The sequence below is a fragment of the Grampus griseus genome, assembly GCF_964374135.1.
Source record: "Grampus griseus genome assembly, chromosome: 16".
Classification (NCBI taxonomy): domain Eukaryota; kingdom Metazoa; phylum Chordata; class Mammalia; order Artiodactyla; family Delphinidae; genus Grampus; species Grampus griseus.
Genome location: NC_139010.1, coordinates 32,937,185 through 32,957,158, shown reverse-complemented (window position 1 = coordinate 32,957,158; position 19,974 = coordinate 32,937,185). Strand labels below are relative to the sequence as shown.

Sequence of the window (19,974 nt, the reverse complement as noted above, 5' to 3'; positions counted from 1 at the left end):
TGCAGTACAGAAGTCCCCTACTATTGTGTTTTGTTTTTTGGATTTTTGTGTTTGTTTTCTGCCTGCACCGCACAGCTTGTGGGATCTTATTTCCCTGACCAGGGGTGGAACCCATACCGCCTGCAGTGGAGCGTGGAGGCCTAACCACTGGACTGCCAGGGAATTCCCTCCCCTACTATTGTTACATTGTTTTCTATTTCTTCCTTCTTTTTCATTCAGCCAGCCAATCTGTGACTTTTGGTTGATAAATTGAATCCATTTATATTTAGAGTGATTTTGATATGTAAGGACTAATTACTGCCATCTTATTGTTTTTCTTCTGGTTGGTTCACATCTCGTTTCTTTTCCCCTCTGTTTCTGCCTACATTTATACATTGGTGGTTTCCCATGGTGGTATGCTCTGCCTCCCTGTTTTTCTGCGTTTCATGAATCTACTGTACATTTTTGCTTTTGGTTACCATGAGGGGTTATATAAAACATCTCCTTGATAAATTGCTATCAGCATAGAATGTAGTTTTATCTTTATTCACCTATAAAGTCTCCATCCTTTTACTCCTCTCCATTTATATAATTGATATCAAAATTTGCCTCTTTATGTTGTATATTTGTTAACAAATTATAATAACTAGTTAATACTTTTTTAACCTTTATACTATATACTTAAGATACCATTCTAATATAGAAAAACAGTTTTCAGATTCTCTCTATATTTTACCTTTATCAGATTGTTGTGTACTTTCCTATGTTTTCATGTTATTAATTAGCATCTTTTTATTTCAATTCAAGGAACTCCTTTTGGAATTTCTTGCATGGCAAATCTAATGTTGCTGAACTCGCTTAGCTTTTGTTTAGGAAAACCTTTATTTCTCCATATATCAAGGATAATTTGGCCAGATAAAGTATTCCTGGGTGAAAATGTTCATTTTCAGCTCTTTGAATATGTCATTTCACTCTCCCCTGGTATGTAGAATTTCTGCTGAGAAATCCACTGATAGCCTAACAGGGGTTCCTTTGTAGGTTACATTTTTTTTCCTGGCTGCCTGGTGAGCTGGGGTAGGGCAGGTTTGACAGCTCCTCTGGATCCACAGTCCTTTCTGAGGTCTTATTTATTTTTGGATGCACAGCTTGGCTAGAAACCTCCAGGATCCATTGGTGTAATGTGTGGAGGCACTTTTGTTTCGTTATGGACATTTAATTTTTTGCTTAAAAAAGGAGAGGGAAAGTGATTTATGCCACATGATGCTGACATTAGTCCTTTGGAATGCCAATTTCTTTGACCAGTCATTCTCTGGTAGATAGCCCAGGGTAGGGGTTCTGTGAAATAATGCTGCAGAGTGCTCTTTGGTTAAGCTTCAAAACAATCTTCCTTCATCAGGATCTTCTTGGGAGTGAGCCTGTTTTAAAGAAAAGGGTAAGATTACTAGAAAGACTTCAGTTGATATCTATTCAGATTTGTGGTGTCAGCCCATGCCTCTATTTATGCCATGTGGAAACCTTCAAACTCTAATGGAGTCTATTTTCACTGTGTGGATACACCTAATGTCATGCTGAATTGCACACAGGGTGTGATATATGTATATTAGAAAGGGTAACTATCAGTGAACTAGGTATTGATACCAACCACTAACAGTCCATAATGTAACATGGAAGAAAAAGGGAAGCAAAAAGAAAAGCCATCAATGAAAGGAAAATGTAACAAGTTTAAATTTTTAAGAAAATATAAAATATGGTTTATGAAATTAAACTTGTATTTTTATAAACTTTAAAATGTTGATCATGTCCTGTTCTCTGTATGTAGAATACCAACTTTTAAAAAATTAATTTATTTGTTTATTTTTGGCTGCATTGGGTTTTCATTGTTGGGTCTTCGTTGCTGCGCATAGGCTTTCTCTAGTTGTGGCGAGTGGGGTCTACTCTTCGTTGTGGTACGTGGACTTCTCATTGCAGTGGCTTCTGTTGTCGCAGAGCTTGGGCTCTAGGCACGTGAGCTTCAGTAGTTGTGGCACACGGGCTCCAGAAAATTAGAAAAATAACATGGTGTGTATACTTTTGCCCCAGAGAACTGAGAAACTCAAGTTACATGTACTAAGATGAATACAAGGAAACATATCCAGAATCAGTTGGGGATAGGACTAATTACACCAGGGACTAAATGTATTTCATTAGATTACAGTAATGCTAGGGGTGTGTGTGGGTGTGTTTGTGTGTGTTTAAGTACCAGAATTAGCCCCTGCTTTAACTAAAGGAAACATTGTTAGTTTAAATAAAAGTAATGTCCTCTGGGAGGGGGAAGGGTAAGCTGGGACGAAGTCAGAGAGTGGCATTGACATATATATTCTACCAAATGTAAAATAGCTAGCTAGTGGGAAGCAGCTGTATAGCACAGGGAGATCCGCTTGGTGCTTTGTGACCACCTAGAGGGGTGGGATAGGGAGGGTAGGAGAGGGACGCAAGAAGGAGGGGATATGGGGATATATGTATACGTATAGCTGATTTACTTTGTTATACAGCAGAAACTAACAACATTGTAAAGCAATTATACTCCAATAAAGATGTTAAAAAAATTTTTTTTAAGTAATGTCCTCTGGAACCAGTAGGTCACTCTCCAAACTTAGTTTTCAGCTGGGGCTTGTTTAAATGATGCTGTACAGCACAGCAAGTCCTGTGGGTGGGAGGCCTCTAAGCAGGTTGTAATAAACGTTTTTAATGGAAAATTTGAGGCCTCTCTATTAAGAAAAGAGAGATGTTTGTGTAAGTTGTGTGTTGAGGAGCTGCATGATGGAAAATCTTCTCGTTGTTTACTTTTTGCCAACATTTTGGGTTCTTTTAAAGCACTTTATTTAGGTATGTTTGACATGTAATTATATATTCAATGTATTCAATGAAATAAGATTGGAGATAACTATACATCCATGAAACTATCACCACCATCAAGTATACAAACATCCATCACCTCCCAAAATTTCCTTCCCCACACTTTTTTTTTTTTTTTTTTAGGGTAAGAACACTTACCATAAGATCTACTTCTTAGCGAGTTTGAAGTATACAATACAGTACTGTTAGCTTAAACGCTGTTAGGTCTCCAGAACTTATATATGTGAAACTTTGTACCTTTTCTTTCTTTTTTTTTTTTCTCTTTTGCGGTACGCGGGCCTCCCACTGCTGTGGCCTCTCCCGCCGCGGAGCACAGGCTCCGGACGCACAGGTCCAGCGGCCACGGCCCACGGGTCCAGCCGCTCCGCGCACGTGGGACCCTCCCAGACCGGGGCACAAACCCGCGTCCCCTGCATCGGCAGGCGGACTCCCAACCACTGCGCCACCAGGGAAGCCCGAAACTTTGTACCTTTTAACCATCACCTCACCTCGTCATTTCTCACTATCCCTATTCCCTGGCAACTACCATTCGACTCTGTTTCTTTCGTGTTTTACTATTTTAGATTCCATTTATAACTAAGATCATGCAGCATTTGTCTTTCTGTATCTGGCTTATTTTCACTTAGCATCATGCCCTCCAGTTCCATCCAAGTTGTTGCAAATGGCAGGATTCTCCTGTTATTTTTAGGCTTAATAATCCATTTTATGTATATACTACATTTCTTTATCCAATTATCAATGAGAATTTAAGTAGTCTCTGTCTTGGCTATTGTGAATAATGATGCAATGAACATGGGAGTACAGATAACTCTTCAAGATCCTGACTTCAATTCTTTTAAATACCCAGAAGTGATGTTGATAGATCATATAACAGTTTTTTTTAATGTTTTGAAGAAACTGTTTTTTCCTAAAGGTTTACTAATTTACATTTCCACAAACAGTATACAAAGGTTGCCTGTCCACCACCATCATTATCTTTGCTTTTGATAATAGCCATTCTAACAGGTGTGAGTTGATCTCCTGTTTGTGTGTGTGTGTGTTCCTGTTGATTAGTGATGTTGAGTATCTTTTCACATATCTGCTGTCCATTTGTATGTCTCCTCTGAGAAATACCTGCTGAGGTCTTTTGCCCATTTTTAAACTGGGTTAAATGTTTTCTTTCGTTTAGCTGTTGAGTTGTATGAGTTCATTACGTATTTTGGATATTAACCCCTTATCAGATACATTGTTTGCAAACATTTTCTCCCATTCCATAGACTGCCTTTTCCTTTTATTTATTTATTTATTTATTTATTTATTTATTTTTGCGGTACGGGCCTCTCACTGTTGTGGCCTCTCCCGTTGCGGAGCACGGGCTCCGGACGCGCAGGCTCTGCGGCCATGGCTCACGGGCCCAGCCGCTCCGCGGCATGTGGGATCTTCCCTGACTGGGGCACGAACCCGTGTCCCCTGCATCGGCAGGCGGACTCTCAACCACTGCGCCACCAGGGAAGCCTTTCTTTCCGTTTTTTGATTATTTCTTTTGCTGTGCAGAATATTTCTAGTTTAATGTAGTCCCACTTTATTTTTGCTTTCTTTGCCTGAGAGTTTAGCAACATAACCAAAAAATCATAGCCAAAACCAACGTCAAGGAGATTTTTCTGTATGTTTTTCCTAGGAGTTTTATGGTTCAGGTCTTATGTTTTAAGCCTTTAATCCATTTCAGATGATTTTGTGAATGGTGTAAGTTAAGTGTCCACTTTCATTCTTTTGTATGTGGATATCCAGTCTTTCCAACACCGTTTATTGAAGAGACTATCCTGTCCCCATTGTGTATTCTCAGCACCCTTGTGAAAGATTAGTTGACCATATATGTAAGGGTTTATTTCTAGGCTCTCTATTCTGTTCCAATGGTCTATGTGACTATTTTTATGACAGTAGCACACTTTTAAAAAATTTCTATAGCTTTGTTACACACCTGAAACTAACACAACATTGTAAATCAATTATACTTCAATTTTTAAAAAAATAGGTTAAAAAAGTTACTATAGCTTTGCAATATAATTTGAAATCAGGAAGTGTGACGCCCCTGACTTTGGTTCTTTCTCAAGTTTGCTTTGGCTATTTGGAGTGTTTTACAGTTCCATATAAAGATTTAGAATTTTTCTATGGATGTGAAAAATGCCATTGTAATATTGAAAGGGATTGCTTTGATTTGTAAATCACTTTTGGATAGCAGGGACGTTTTAACAATATTAATTCTGTCAATCCAAGAACTCAGGATAACTTTTCATTTACTTGTATCCTCCTAAAACGTTGTATAGTTTCCAGTTTACAGATCTTTCACCTCCTTGGTTAAATTTATTCCTGTGTAGTTTATTCTATTTAAAGTTCTCGTAACTGAGAAAGATTTCTTAAATTATTTTTTATAATGTACATTTTAGTGTATAGAAACACAACTTATTTCTGTATATTGATTTTCTATTCTGCAACTTTACCAAATTGATTCATTAGATCTGTTTTTGGTGGAGTCTTGGGTTTTTTCTTCATAAAAGATCATGTCATCTGCAAACAAACAGTTTTAATTCTTCCGTTCTGATTTGAACGCCTTTTATTCCTTTAGTCTTGCCTAACTTATCTAGCTAGGACTTCCAGTACCATATTGAACAGAAGTGGCTAGAGTGAGCATCTTATCTTGTTCATGATCTTAGAGGAAAAGCTTTTCACTGTCAAGTATAATGTTAGCTGTAGGCTTGTTATACAAAACCTTTATTATGTTGAGGTGCACTCCTTATATGCCTAATTTCTTCAGAGTTTGTATCATTAAAGGATCTTGCATTTTGTCAAATGCTTCATCTGCATCTATTGTTATAATATATTCTTCATTCTGTTAACATTTACTTACAAATGTCAATGCATCCTTGCGTTCCAGGCATGAATCCCACTTGATCATGGTATACGATCCTTTTAATGTGCTGCTGAATTAGGTTTGCTAGTATTTGGGAGATTTTTGTGTCTATGTTCATTAGGGCCTATAATTTTCCTTTCTTGTCATTATACGGCTTTGGTATCAGGGTAATGCAGGCCTCTTAACGTGATTGTGGAAGAGTTCCTCCTCAATTTTTGAACACTTTGAAAAGGATTGGTATTAATTCTTCTTTAAATGTTTGGTAGAACTCACCACTCTAGCCATCTGCTCCTGGGATTTTTCTTTGTTGGGAGGTTTTTGACTAATGATTCAACTTCCTTATTCTTTATTGGTCTGTTCAGACTTATTTTTCATGACTCAGTATTAGGTTTCCAGGAATTTATCCATTTCTTCATTGTCCATTTCAATAAATTATTTCAATTTGTTGGAATATATTTTTTATTGTAGTCCCTTATGACCCTCTGTATTTCTGTGGTATCAGTTTTATTTTCTCCTTTTGTTTATAATTTTGAGTATTCTTTTTAGTTAGTCCAGCTAAATGTTATTTTTGTCTATCTTTTTAAAAAGCCAACTTTAAATTTTGTTGACCTTTTCTATTTTTCTAGTCTTTATTTATTTCTCCTCTATTATTTCCTACCTTCTGCTAATTTTGGACTTAGTTTATATTTTTCTAGTTTCTTAAGGTGTAAAGTTTTTGTTTTTTAGTAAAAGTATTTGGGTTTTTTCTTAATGTAAGTGTCTATCATTATAAACTTTCCTCTTAGAATTGTTTTTGTTGCATTCTATAAGTTTTGGTATATTGCGTTTTCATTCTCATTCATTACAAGGTACTTTTCAATTTCCCTTTTGATTTTTCTCTAACCCAGTGGTTGTTCAAGAGTATGCTGTTCAATTTTAACCTACTGTGAATTTTCAGTTTTTCCTTGTTATTCATTTCTAGTTTCATACCATTGTAGTTATTCTGTATAATATAAATCTTTTGAAATTTGTTAAGACTTATTTTATGGCTTCACATATGATCTGTGGTGGAGAATGTCCTGTGTGTGCTTGATTATGTGTATTCTGATATTGTTGCATGCATGTTCTGTATAGTCTGTTAGGTCCATTTTGTCTATAGTGTTGCTCAGGTCCATTTTTTTCCTCATTATTCTGTCTGGATGATCTATCCATTGTTGAAACTGACATATTTAAAGTCCCCTACTATTATTGTATTGCTGCCTATTTCTCCCTTCCGTTCTGTTAATATTTATATATTTTGGTACTCAGCTATTTGGTGTTTATACCCTCATGATGAATTGGCCCCATTATCATAAATATAATGACCTTCTTTGTCTCTTGTGACAGTTTTTGACTCATACTCTATTTTATCCAATATAATTATGACTACCCTGCTCTCTCTTATTAACATTTGCTTGGAGTAACTTTTTACGTTCCTTTGCTTTCTCCTGGATGTGTCCTTTAAGCTAAAGTGAGTTTCTTATAGGAAGCATATAGTTGGCTCTTGTGGGTTTTTTTTTTTTTAAACCCATTCAGTCATTCTTTGTTTAGATTGGGGAATTTAATCCATTTACATTAAATAATTATTGATAGATATGGACTTATTTCTTTCATTTTGTTCATTATTTTCTTACTTTTTTTTGCTAGTTTTGTTGTTCCTTTGTTCCTTTCTTGCCAGCAGGTCTAGGGGTGATGAATTCCCTCAGTTTTTATTTGTCTGAGAAAGACATTATCTCTTTCCTTTGAAAAGATTATTTTCTGGGTATAGTCTTCTTGGTTGAAAATTTTTTCTTTCAGTACTTTGAGTATATCATGCCACTTTCTCCTAGACTGCAAGGTTTTGCTGAAAAATTTGCTGATAGTATTATGGGGGTTCTCCTATATATGACATGTAGCTTTTCTATTACTACTTTCAAAATTCTCTGTCCTTGACTTTTGACAATTTGATTATAATATGTCTCCGTGTAATCTTCTTTGGGTTGATTCTATTTGGGGTCATTTGAGCTTCATTAGTCTGGTTGTCCATTTTTCCTCCCAAGATTTGGAAAATGTTCAACCATTTTCCCTTTAAATAAACATCTCCTTTTTCTCTCTCTGGGACTCCCATAATGTGCAGCAGTTCTTTGATTGTATTCCATAAATCATGCAAGATTTCTTTATTCTCTTTTCTCCTCTGCTTGGATGATTTCAAATGACTTGTCTTTGAGTTCACAGATTTTTTTCTTCTGCTTGATTGAGTCTGCTGTTGAATCTGTTGCATTTTTCATTTTATTTATTGTATTCTTCAGCTTCAGAATTTCTGTTTAGTTCATGTTATAACTTCTCTTTGAATTTCTCATTTGGTTCACATTGTTTTCCTGATTCCATCGAGCAGTCTGTGTTTTCTTAAAATTTACTGAGCTCCTTTAAAACAGTTATTCTGAAGGTTTTGCAAAGCAGTTTATAGATCTCCATTTCTTTGGGGTCAGTCAGTGGAAACTTAATGTGTTTTTTTGGTAGTGTCATATTTCCCTGATGTGTGTGTATGTGTGTGTGTGTGTGTGTGTGTGTGTTACTTGTGTCCATGCATTTGAAGGGAGGGCCCCCTCATACAGACATTATGGTCCAGTTTCAGTGCAGAAAGACCTTCACTTATGATTGGGTGTTAGGGAACCAGATGCGTGGGGTGCAGCAGCTCCAGGCCCAAAGGGGGCACATTGGTGACTCTCACTCCTGGGGAGGTGCAGCAGTTAGACTCTGGGCATCTCCATCAGCTGGCATCAGCACTGGCAAAGACTTCACTGGTCCTGACTGAGGGAAGCTGAGGGTGTCCATGGTGATGACTAGGGCTTTTAAGTCCTTGGTGGCAAAGGACACTGCGAGTCTCCTTTTCTCCTTGTCCCTGCACAGGGAAGTCACTGTGGAAGGGTTCTGTCTTTGCACTGGGGTCTGGGCACATGCATGCACTGACCTAGGCAGCACTAGGACTGGAGTGGATGGTTGTGGTGGCCCAGGCCCCAGGTATGCACAATAGTGGCTCCAGCTCTCAGGAGAGTGCCCCAGTGAGGACTACAGGGAATTACATTGGCTCAGGTCAGTATCGTGAAGGCTTATGGGAGTCCTCAGTGGCAAAAGCTGTGGCTGTCCACGGTGATGCCATGGGTTACTGGAGGCCTATGTCATGAAGGCTCTTTCAGTCCTCCTGCTCTCCTTTTCCCTCAAATGAGGAAGTAGTGGCTGAGGGGAATCCCTCATGGCACTGAGCAATACCAGCATTGATGCTAGTAGAGTGCTTCCTACACTTTTTATATAACTATCCTCAATTTTTGTGCGTCATTGGTCTGTTGCAGCTTTTTAATTGTAATCCAGAGCTCTCCAAGAGAGATTTTTGACATACAAGAGGTATTTTTTGACCTACATAGTTATATTGTTTTCATGGGAGTATGAGTGTTAGGACCTCCTGGTCTGACATCTTGCTGACATCATTCTCTTTAATCATAATTGTTTCATGCCTTATGGTTATAAGATCTGTGTCATAACTGAATCTTGTGTTGCTTGCTTTGTCTCTTCAGCTGGTTTCTTGCCTTTGGGTATGCCCTGTTACATTTGGTTGAAAGACAAACATGTTCTATCAGATAATAGAAACTGATAAGTTCTCACACCTGATTTATGTTAATTATGTTAAACTGTCTAAGAGTTTGGCTTTGTTCATGTTTCCTGCAGCCTTAGGTTCCACAAACTCCAAATTCACCCAGTGTTTTTTTTTGCTGTCTCCCCTCTTGACTTTGAGCTTCTTCAAGTACTCCTCTTTAAAAAGTGTCAGTTTTTTGCAGCTCTTTCAGCTGTAATCCACTGTTGTTATACTGAAGCCCTGTTGATGTGGTGGTAAGATGAATGGGGGGGAGGCACCCTATTATCTAATTAAATCCTTTCTTTTGTGTCGGTGACCTTCACAAGCATTTCTTCCTGTATAGCCCTCTACCCCGTAGGTGAGATAGGGATGCTAGCATCTAGAGTGAGAAAATACCTTTTTCTCAATTGGGATAAAGTTCTGGCAAAGTCGTTTACCCTGGAGTATAGACCTTTGTATGGAGAAGATTCTGGGTATATATCACTTTCCAGAGCCATGAGAGGATCTTTCTCTGGTCTTTACCCTGAAAACTTGATGCGTTTCCCTAAGGTACAGCCCATGACTATGTGGGATCTTGCCTAAGACTATGGCATCTAGGAGTTTTCTCACTCTCATTTTAGCTCACACACAGCTCCAGAAATTCCTCAACATTATCATTTAAGTGTTCCTACCAGTTTAAAATTCCAGTAATAAATATGCTGCATAGATATGCTCCAAGTAAGCATATCTTGGCTGTAACTCTGGATCTAACTTTCTGTCAAGATTGAGATTCTGGTTTCTCTGAATACTCAGTTCTCTGATGGGTGCAAGGAAGTTGTTGATTTTCAGTTTGACTGCCTTTTTTTTCTTGTGGTTACTTCCAAATTCTTTACATGGTGGTTTTGAAATCAGAAGTCTTCTTTCTTCAAGTATTTTTTGTCTGCATTAGTATTGTTCCTCTCCTTCTGTGACTCCAATGACATGAATTAGACTTTTGATAATTTACCACGTGTCCCTTAGGCTCTGTTCAATTTTTTTTAGTCTTTTTACTGTTTGTTCAGATTGGATAATTCTTAGTAAACCACCTGTAAGTTAATTGACTCTTTCCTCTGCTATTTCCATTCATTCCCTCCAGTGAATATTTTTACTTCTGTTATTGCATATTTTCCCCTGGATTAGAGATGTCAGGTCATGATTTCTATTTATACTCAATTTGACTAAGTAGCGCTAGTTTGCATTGCAGAATGTCTATACCAATCTACATTTCCACCAGAAGTATATGAGGATTCCTATATCCCCAAATGTCTACCAACATGGGGTACTACAAATTTCTTATTTTTGCAAATCTAATAGGTATAAAGTATTATCTTTTTATTTTTTAATAAATATTCTTTCTTTTTGCCCTTTCCAAATTAAGATATAATTTACATACAATAAAATGAATATATTTAACCAAAGTTTGTTTTGACATACATGTACACTTATGTAAGAAGGTCAGGATCAATAATTAGAACATTTTTATCACCTCAGAAAGTTTCCTTAACCTTTTCCAGTTAATTCCCCATCCAGGGCAACCACTGTTATGATTTTATTGGAATATAGTTGATTTATAATGTTGTGTTAGTTTCAGGTATAGAGGTATAAAGTGAATCAGTTATGCTTTTCCCATATAGGTCATTACAGAGTATTGAGCATCAGTTATTCTTTTCCCATATAGGTCATTACAGAGTATTGAGTAGAGTTCCCTGTGCTATACAGTAGAGGTCTTTATTAGTTATCTATTTTATATATAGTAGAGTATATATGTCAATCCTAGTCTTCCAATTTATCCCTCCTCCCTGCTTTCCTCTTGGTAACCATAGGTTTGTTTTCTACATCTGTGACTCTATTTCTGTTTTGTAAATAAGTTCATTTGTTTGTTTTCAGATATAAGTGATATCATATGATATTTGTCTTTCTCTGTGATTTACTTCACTCAGTATGACAATCTCTACGTCCATCCATGTTGCTGCAAATGACATTATTTCATTCTTTTTTATGGCTGAGTAATATTCCATTGTATATATGTACCACATCTTCTTTATCCACTCCTCTGTTGATGGACATTTAGGTTGCTTCCACATCTTGGCTATTGTAAATAATGCTGCAATGAACATTGGGTTGCAGGTATCTTTTCAAATTATGGTTTTCTCCAGATATATGCCCAGGAGTGGGATTGCTGGATTATATAGTAGTTCTATATTTAGTTTTTTAAGGAACCTCCATACTGTTCTCCATAATGGCTGTACCAATTTAGATTTCACCAATAGTGTCGGAGGGTCCCTTTTCTCCATACCCTTTCCAGCATTTATTGTTTTGTAGATTTTTTGATGATGGCCATTCTGACCAGTGTGAGGTGATACCTCATTGTAGTTTTGATTTGCATTTCTCTAATAACTAGTGATGTTGAGCATCTTTTCATGTGCTTTCTGGCTATCTGTAGGTCTTCTCTGGAGAAGTGTCTATTTAGATATTCCGCCCACTGTTATGATTTTTATCACCACCAGATTTATTTAGCCTGTACTTAAACTTTATGCAAATAGAATCTTGCATTGTTCTTTGTGTGCAAGGCTTCTATTCATGTAAACTGATATATTCATCTGTATTCATTGCTTTTGGAGTATTCTGCACAATTTGCTTACCCATTCATCTGTTGATGGACATTGAGGTTTTTTTCCAGTGTGCAGTATTATGAATAAAGGTGTTAAGAATGATGTACAGTCTTTTCACATTTTCATTTTTTATAGGCATCTTCACAGGTTCATAGTGAAAGTGTACATTTAACTTTGGGGTAGTTTCTTGTAAGGTTTTTCAGAGTGGTTGTAACACTTCATACTCTCAAAAGAAATGTATGGGAGCCCCAGATGCTCTACACCATCATCAACACTTGGTATTGTCAGTCTTTCTAATCTGGGCTATTCTATAAGCAGGCAGCAGAATTTCAGTGTGGTTTTATTTTCACTTTTCCTAATAATGTTGAGAACTTTCCATGTGCATATTAGCAGTTTGTATATCTTATTCATGAAGTATGTGTTCAAATTATAATGTTTCACTGGTTTTACCTATTTAGTACTGATTTGAAGTAGTAATTATATATTCTGAATACATGCCCTTATAAAGATGTATATATCACAAATATTTTCTCCTAGTCAGTGGCTTGTCTTTTCATTTTATTAACATTGTATTTTCATGATCAGAAATTTTAAATCTGGATAAAGTAAATTTATGCAGATTTTCTTTATTGTTAGTAGATTAGCATCCTGCTAAAAAAAATTCTTTGAGTACTCCAAGGTCACAAAAATATCCTTTTATGTTTAATTCTACAATATGTTGTTTTAGCCTTTACATTTAATTTTATGATCCATCTCAAATTAATTTGTTTACAGTTTGAAATATGGTGAAAGCTAATTTTTTTTTTCTCAAATGGATATCTAGTTAACAGGTAATTGAAAAGAATTTTCCTGCTGAATTACGTTGGTGACACTGTCAAAATCAACTGGCCATGTGCATTTCTGGGCTTTGTATTATATTACATTAATCCATATGTCTATGCTTACAAGTAAACCAGACTGACTTGATTCCAACAAACTTAAAAGACTGGAAATCAGGTGGTGTAAGACCTTTGACTTTTAAAGATTCTTTTGACAATGCTGAGATTTTAAATTTTCCATACAATTTTTAGAACAGGCTTGCCAATTTTTATTAGAAAGGCTGTTCAGATTTTATTCATTGAATCAGTAAACCGGTTTGAAGAGTATTGACATCTTAACAGTATTGAGTCTTCCAATAGGTAACCCTGGTATATTTCTCCACTTATTTAGATTGTCTTTAATTTCTCTTAACAATGTCTTGTAAATTTCAGCATCCAGCTTTGTTTTTAGAGTGACACTGGCCTCATAAAGTAAGTTAAAATACTTTCTCATCTATTTCATGAAAGAGTTTTTATAAGATAGATTTCACTGGTAAAAGGATCTTATCCTAGAATTTTACTTGTAGGAAGTTTATAAAAGCAGTATTTCTTATAGGCCAATTCAGATTTCTTTTTCATCGTCTCTTAGTTTTCATAAATTGGGTTTTCACAGAATTTATTTAAGTTGTTGGATTTAATGACATGGAGTTGTTCAGATTACTCTTGTTTTTTTTAGTTTCTGTAGAATAATTAATGGTTCTTGTTTTATTCCAGATATTAGTAATGTTTTTGTTTTTCTCAATCAATCTTGGTAGTCTTATACATTTTACTAAACTTTTAAAGAGCCTACTTTTCTTTGATTTTCTGTTCATTTTGTATTTCATTGATCTCTGGTTTATCTCTACTTCCTTTGGTTTTATTTCATACTTGAAGTTCTTTTTCTATTTATCTTCTTTGTTCTTACTCCATTATTTCTTATTTTGTACTGAATGAGCGCAAAAATTTTTCTAAGCATTTTGAACATTGTAAACATTCATACAAAGTTGCAAGAATTTATGATTGAGGAGGAGGAAAGATGGCAGAGTAGAAGGATGTGAGCTCACCCCTTCTTATGGAAACACCAAAATCACAACTAACTGCTGAACAACCATTGACAAAAAAAAAACGCTGGAACCTACCAAAAAAGATACCCTATGTCCAAAGACAAAGAAGAAGCCACGATAGATGGTCGGAGGGGCGCAATCACGATAAAATCAAATCCCATACACACCAGGTGGGCAACCCACAAACTGGAAGATAATTACACCACAAAAGTTCTCCCACAGGAGTGATGTTCTGAGCCCCACGTTGGCTTCCCAGCCTGTGAGTATGGCAACAGGAGGAGAAGCCACCAGAGTCTGGCTTTGAAGGCCAGCAGGGTTTGACAGCAGGAATTCCACGGGACTGGGGGAAATAGAAACTCCACTCTTGGAGGGTGCACATGAGGTCTCGTGCACATCAGAACCCAGAGAAAAAAGCAGTGACCTCATAAGAGATTGGGCTGGACTTACCTGTTAGTGTTGGAGGGTCCCCTGTGGAGGCGGGGGGTGGGGGTGGTGCAGCTATGGCTCACTGTGGGGACAGGGACACTGGAGATTCCCATTATAGGGGTCTCAGAAGGAGAAGAGAAAGGACCTGAGAAAATATTTGAAGAGATAATAGCTGAAGACTTCCCTAACATGGGAAAGGAAACAGTCATCCAAGTCCAGGAAGCACAGAGAGTCCCAGGCAGGATGAACCCAAGGATGAACATGCTGAGACACACAGTAATCAAACTGACTAAAGACAAAGAAAAAATATTAAAAACAACAAGGGAAAAACAACAAATACATAGAAAAGAACTCCCACAAGGTTATCAGCTGATTTCTCAGCAGAAACTCTGCAGCTCAGAAGGGAGTGGCACAATATATTTAAAGCAATGAAAGGGAAAAGCCTACAACCAAGAATACTCTACCCAGCAAAGCTCTCATTCATATTTGATGGAGAAATCAAATGTTTTGCAGACAAGGAAAAGCTAAGAGAATTCAGCACCACCAGACCAGCTTTACAACAAATGCCAAAGGAACGTCTCTAGGCAGAAAAGGTAACAACTATAAATTTAAAAATTAAAAATGGAAGAGCTCACCAGTAAAGACAAACATACAGTAAAGGTAGGAAATCATCTGCCCACATATATGATATCAAAACCAGGTACTGTGAGAAGAGGAGAGCACAAATGCATGATATTGGAAATGCATTTGAAACTAAAAGACCAGCAACTTAAAACAATCTTCTTTATGTACAGACTGCCATATCAGAACCTCATGATAACCACAAACTGAAAATCTATAGTAGATACACACAAAAAAGAAAAAGGAATCCAAACACAACACTAAAGTTGGTCATCAAATCACAAGAGAAGAGAACAAGAGGCAGGGAAGAGAAAACACCAATAAAAACAAATCCAAAACAATGAACAAAATGGCAATAAGAACATACATATTGATAATTACCTTAAATGTAAATGGATTAAATGCTCCACCCAAAAGACATAGACTGGCTGAATGGATACAAAAACAAGATCTGTATATATGCTGTCTACAAGAGACCCACTTCAGATCAAGGGACACACACAGACTGAAAGTGAGAGTATGGAAAAAAGTAGTCCATGCAAATAGAAATCAAAAGAAAGCTGGAGTAGCAACACTCAGACAAAATAGACTTTAAAATAAAGACTGTTATGGGACTATCCTGGCAGTCCAGTAGTTAAGACCCCATGCTTCCAACGCAGGGGGCAGGGGTTCCATCCTTGGTCAGGGAACTAGGATCCCACAGGCCACACAGCACAGCCAAAATAGAAAATGAACATTTTTTAAAAAATAAAGACTGTTACAAGAGACAAGCCCACTACATAATGATCAAGGGATCAATCCAAGAAGATATAACAATTGTAAATATATATGCACGCAACATAGGAGCACTTTAATACATAAGGCAAATACAACCATAAAAGGAGAAATCAACAGTAACACAGTAATACTGGGGAACTTTAACACCCCACTTTCATCAATGGACAGATCAGACAGAAAATCAGTAAGGAAACACAGGCCTTAAATGACACATTATACCACATGGACTTAATTGATATTTACAGAGCACTCCATCCCAAAGCAGCAGAATACACTTTCTTCTCTAATGCACATGGAACATTCTCCCCAACTGATCACATGCTGGACCACAAAGCAAGCCTTCACAAATTTAAGAAAACTGAAATCATATCAAGCATCTTTTCCAACCACAGTCCTGTGAGATTAGAAATTAACTACAAGAAAAAAACAGTTAAAACACAAACACATGGAGGCTAAACAGTATGCTACTAAACAACCAATGGATCACTGAAGAAATCAAAGAGGATATCAAAAAATACCTAGAGACAAATGAAAATGAAAGCACGATGATCCAAAACCTATGGGATGCAGCAAAAACAGTTCTAAGAGGGAAGTTTATAGCAGTACAATCTTACATCAGGAAATAAGAAAAATTTAAAATAACCTGACCTTACACCTAAAGGAACTAGAGGAAGAACAAACAAAACCCAAAGTTAGTAGAAGGAAAGAAATCATAAAGATCAGAGCTGAAATAAGTGAAATAGAAATGAAGAAAACAATAGCAAAGATTAATAAAACTAAAAGCTGGTTCTTTGAAAAGAAACAAAATTGATAAACCTTTAGTGAGACACATCAAGAAAAAGAGGGAGAGGGCTGAAATCAATAAAATTAGAAACGAAAAAGAAGAAGTTACAACGGACACCACAGAAATACACAGGATCATAAGAGGCTACTACAGGCAACTCTATACCAATAAAATGGACAACCTAGAAGAAATGGACAAATTCTTAGAAAGGTACAATCTCCCAAGACTGAACCAGGAAGAAACAGAAAATATGAACAGATCACAAGTACTAAAATTGAAACTGTGATTTTAAAACTTCCAACAACACATTAAAAGGATCATACACCATAATCAAGTGGGATTTACCCCAGGAATGCAAGGATTTTTCAATATCCACAAGTCAATCAGTGTGATCCACCACATCAACAAATTGAAGAATAAAAACCATATGATCATCTAAATAGATGCAGAAAAAGCTTTTGACAAAATTCAACACCCATTTACAATGAAAACTCTCCAGAAAGTAGGCATAGAGGGAACCTACCTCAACATAATAAAGGCCATATATGACGAACCCATAGCAAACATCACTCTCAATGGTGAAAAGCTGAAAGCATTTCCTCTAAGATCAGGAACAAGACAAGGATGTCCTCTCTTGCCACTTTTATTCAACATAGTTTTGGAAGTCCTAACCATGGCAATCAGAGAAGAAAAAGAAATAAAGGGAATCCAAATTGGAAAAGAAGTAAAACTGTCACTGTTTGCAGATGACATGATACTATACATAGAAAATCCTAAAGATGCCACTAGAAAACTTCTAGAGCTCATCAGTGAAATGATAAAGTTGCTGGATACAAAATTAATATATAGAAATCTGCTGCATTTCTATACACTGACATTGAAATGTCGAAAGAGAAATTACAGAAATGATCCCATTTACCATCACGTCAAAAAGAATAAAATACCTAGGAATAAACTTACCTAAGGAGGCAAAAGACCTGTACTCTGAAAACTATAAGATGCTGATGAAAGAAACTTAAGACAACACAAACAGATGGAAAGATATACTGTGTTCTAGGATTGGAAGAATCAATATTGTTAAAATGACTGTACTACCAAAGGCAATCTACAGATTCAATGCAATGCATATCAAATTACCAATGGTATTTTTCACAGAACTGGAACAAAATTTTAAAATCTGTATGGAAACACAAAAGACCCCAAATAGCCAAAACAGTCTTGAGAAAGAAGAAGAGAGCTGGAGGAATCAGGGTCCCTGACTTCAGACGATATTACAAACCTACAGTAATCAAAACACGATTGTACTGACATAAAAACAGACACATAGATCAATGGAACAGGATAGAAACCCCAGAAATAAACCCACACTCTTATGGTCAATTAATCTATGACAAAGAAGGCAAGAATATACAATGGAGAAAAGACAGTCTCTTCAGTGAGTGGTGCTGGGAAAACTGGACAGCTACATGTAAAAGGATGAAATTAGAACATACTCTAACACCATATACACAAAAACAAAATCAAAATTGATTAAAGACCTAAATGTAAGACCGAATACTATAAAACTCCTAGAGGAAAACATAGGCAGACCAAACACTCTGACATAAATCACAACAATATTTTTTCTAGGGGAGCCATCCCCTAGAGTAATGGAAATAGAAACAAAAATAAACAAATAGGACCTAATTAAACTTCAAAGCTTTTGCACAGCAAAGGAAACCATAAACAAAATGAAAAGACAACCTACAGAATGGGAGAAAATATTTGCAAATGATTCAACTGACAAGGGATTAATTTCCAAAATATACAAACAGCCCATACAGCTTAATATCAAAAAACCAAACAACCCAATCAAAAAGTGGGCAGAAGATCTAAACAGACATTTCTCCAAAGAAGACATACAGATGACCAAGAGGCACGTGAAAAGATGTTCAACATGGCCAATTACTAGAGAAATGCAAATCAAAACCACAATGAAGTATCACCTCACACGGGTCAGAATGGCAATCATCAAAAAATCTACAAGCAATAAATGCTGAAGAGGGTGTGGAGAAAAGGGAACCCTCTTGCACTCTTGGTGGCAATGTGAATTGGTACAGCCACTATACAGGACAGTATGGAGGTTCCTTAAAAACAAACCTAAAAATAGCTACCATATGATTCTGCAATCCCACTCCTGGGCATAAATCCAGAGAAAACTATAATTCGAAAAGATACATGCACCCGAATGTTCATTACAGCATTATTTACAATAGCCAAGACATGCAAATAACCTAAATGTCCACTGACAGAGGAGTGGATAAAGAAGATGTGGTACATATATACAATGGAATATTAGCCATAAAAAAGAACGAAATAATGTCACTTGCAGCAACATGGATGGACCTAGAGATTATTAAACTAAGTGAGGTAAGCCAGACAGAAAGGCCAATATCATATGATATTGCTTATATATGGAATCTAAAAAAACAATACAAATGAACTTATTTACAAAACAGAAATATACCCACAGACATAGAAAACAAACTTGTGGTTACTGGGGGAATAGCAAGGGAGGAGGCATGGCAGGGGAGGGGGGAATAAATTAGGAGTTTGGGATTAACATATACAGACTGCTGTGTATAAAATAGATAAACGAGGACCTACTGTATAGCACAAAGAACCATATTCAGTATCTTGTAATAACCTATAATAGAAAAGAACCTGAAAAATAATATATAGGTATATATGTACGTATGTATAACTGAATCACTTTGCTGTACACCTAAAATTAACACAACATTGTAAACTAACTATACTTCAGTTTTAAAAAAAAGTTAAAAAAAGCTAACAGGGAACTAGGTAAAGTGGGAAGATTTATACTTTAAAATTATTTTGAAAAAAGTTGCTAATTACAATGATACAACTAAACATATTTAGGTATAAATCCAGAACTGATGTTCCCTTCTATACTGAATACTAGGTAACATCACTTAGTGAGATTAAGGAAGACTTAAGGAAGAGATATAATGAAGTACTGAAATTCTCAGTACTGAAGACAGACTGTTCTGTAGCTTTCATAAACTTCCAGTAATTTTTATTGATATGGCCTGCACCTCTATTTTTCATCATTTTCTGTTAAATTATCATTAGCTGTTAATTAAATCACTTATACTATGTGGTAGGATTAGAAAACATTGCATTTGTAAATTTAACACCAAAGCTAACAATTGATTCAACGATTTAAGGTAGTCTTTCATTAACATAAAATAATCACACCTTTAAATGTCTCATTCAGTTGCCTCAAAGAGTCTACCCAGACTCCATTGCTTGTACCATTCCAAAACTTTACCTTCAATTCCGTTGGTGAGTGAAAAATCTCCTGAAAACATCTCTACAGGAATTAGAGACATAAGAGAACAGGTGTGTCTATTAAAATTCTGTGTGCTGAAATTTTCCTTATCATGA

The 19,974-nt window shown here is 36.3% G+C and overlaps 1 long non-coding RNA gene across 3 annotated transcripts in view; it reads right to left on the bottom strand.

Annotated features, from left to right (window-relative positions):
* Positions 1–838: 838 nt before the first annotated feature.
* Positions 839–19,974, bottom strand: part of LOC309834624 — a 111,168-nt gene continuing 92,032 nt past the window's right edge. For all 3 annotated transcript variants that reach the window (XR_014297875.1, XR_014297876.1, XR_014297877.1), the window contains one exon: positions 839–1,394. This is a non-coding gene — a long non-coding RNA (uncharacterized lncRNA). The remainder of the gene's footprint in view (positions 1,395–19,974) is intronic.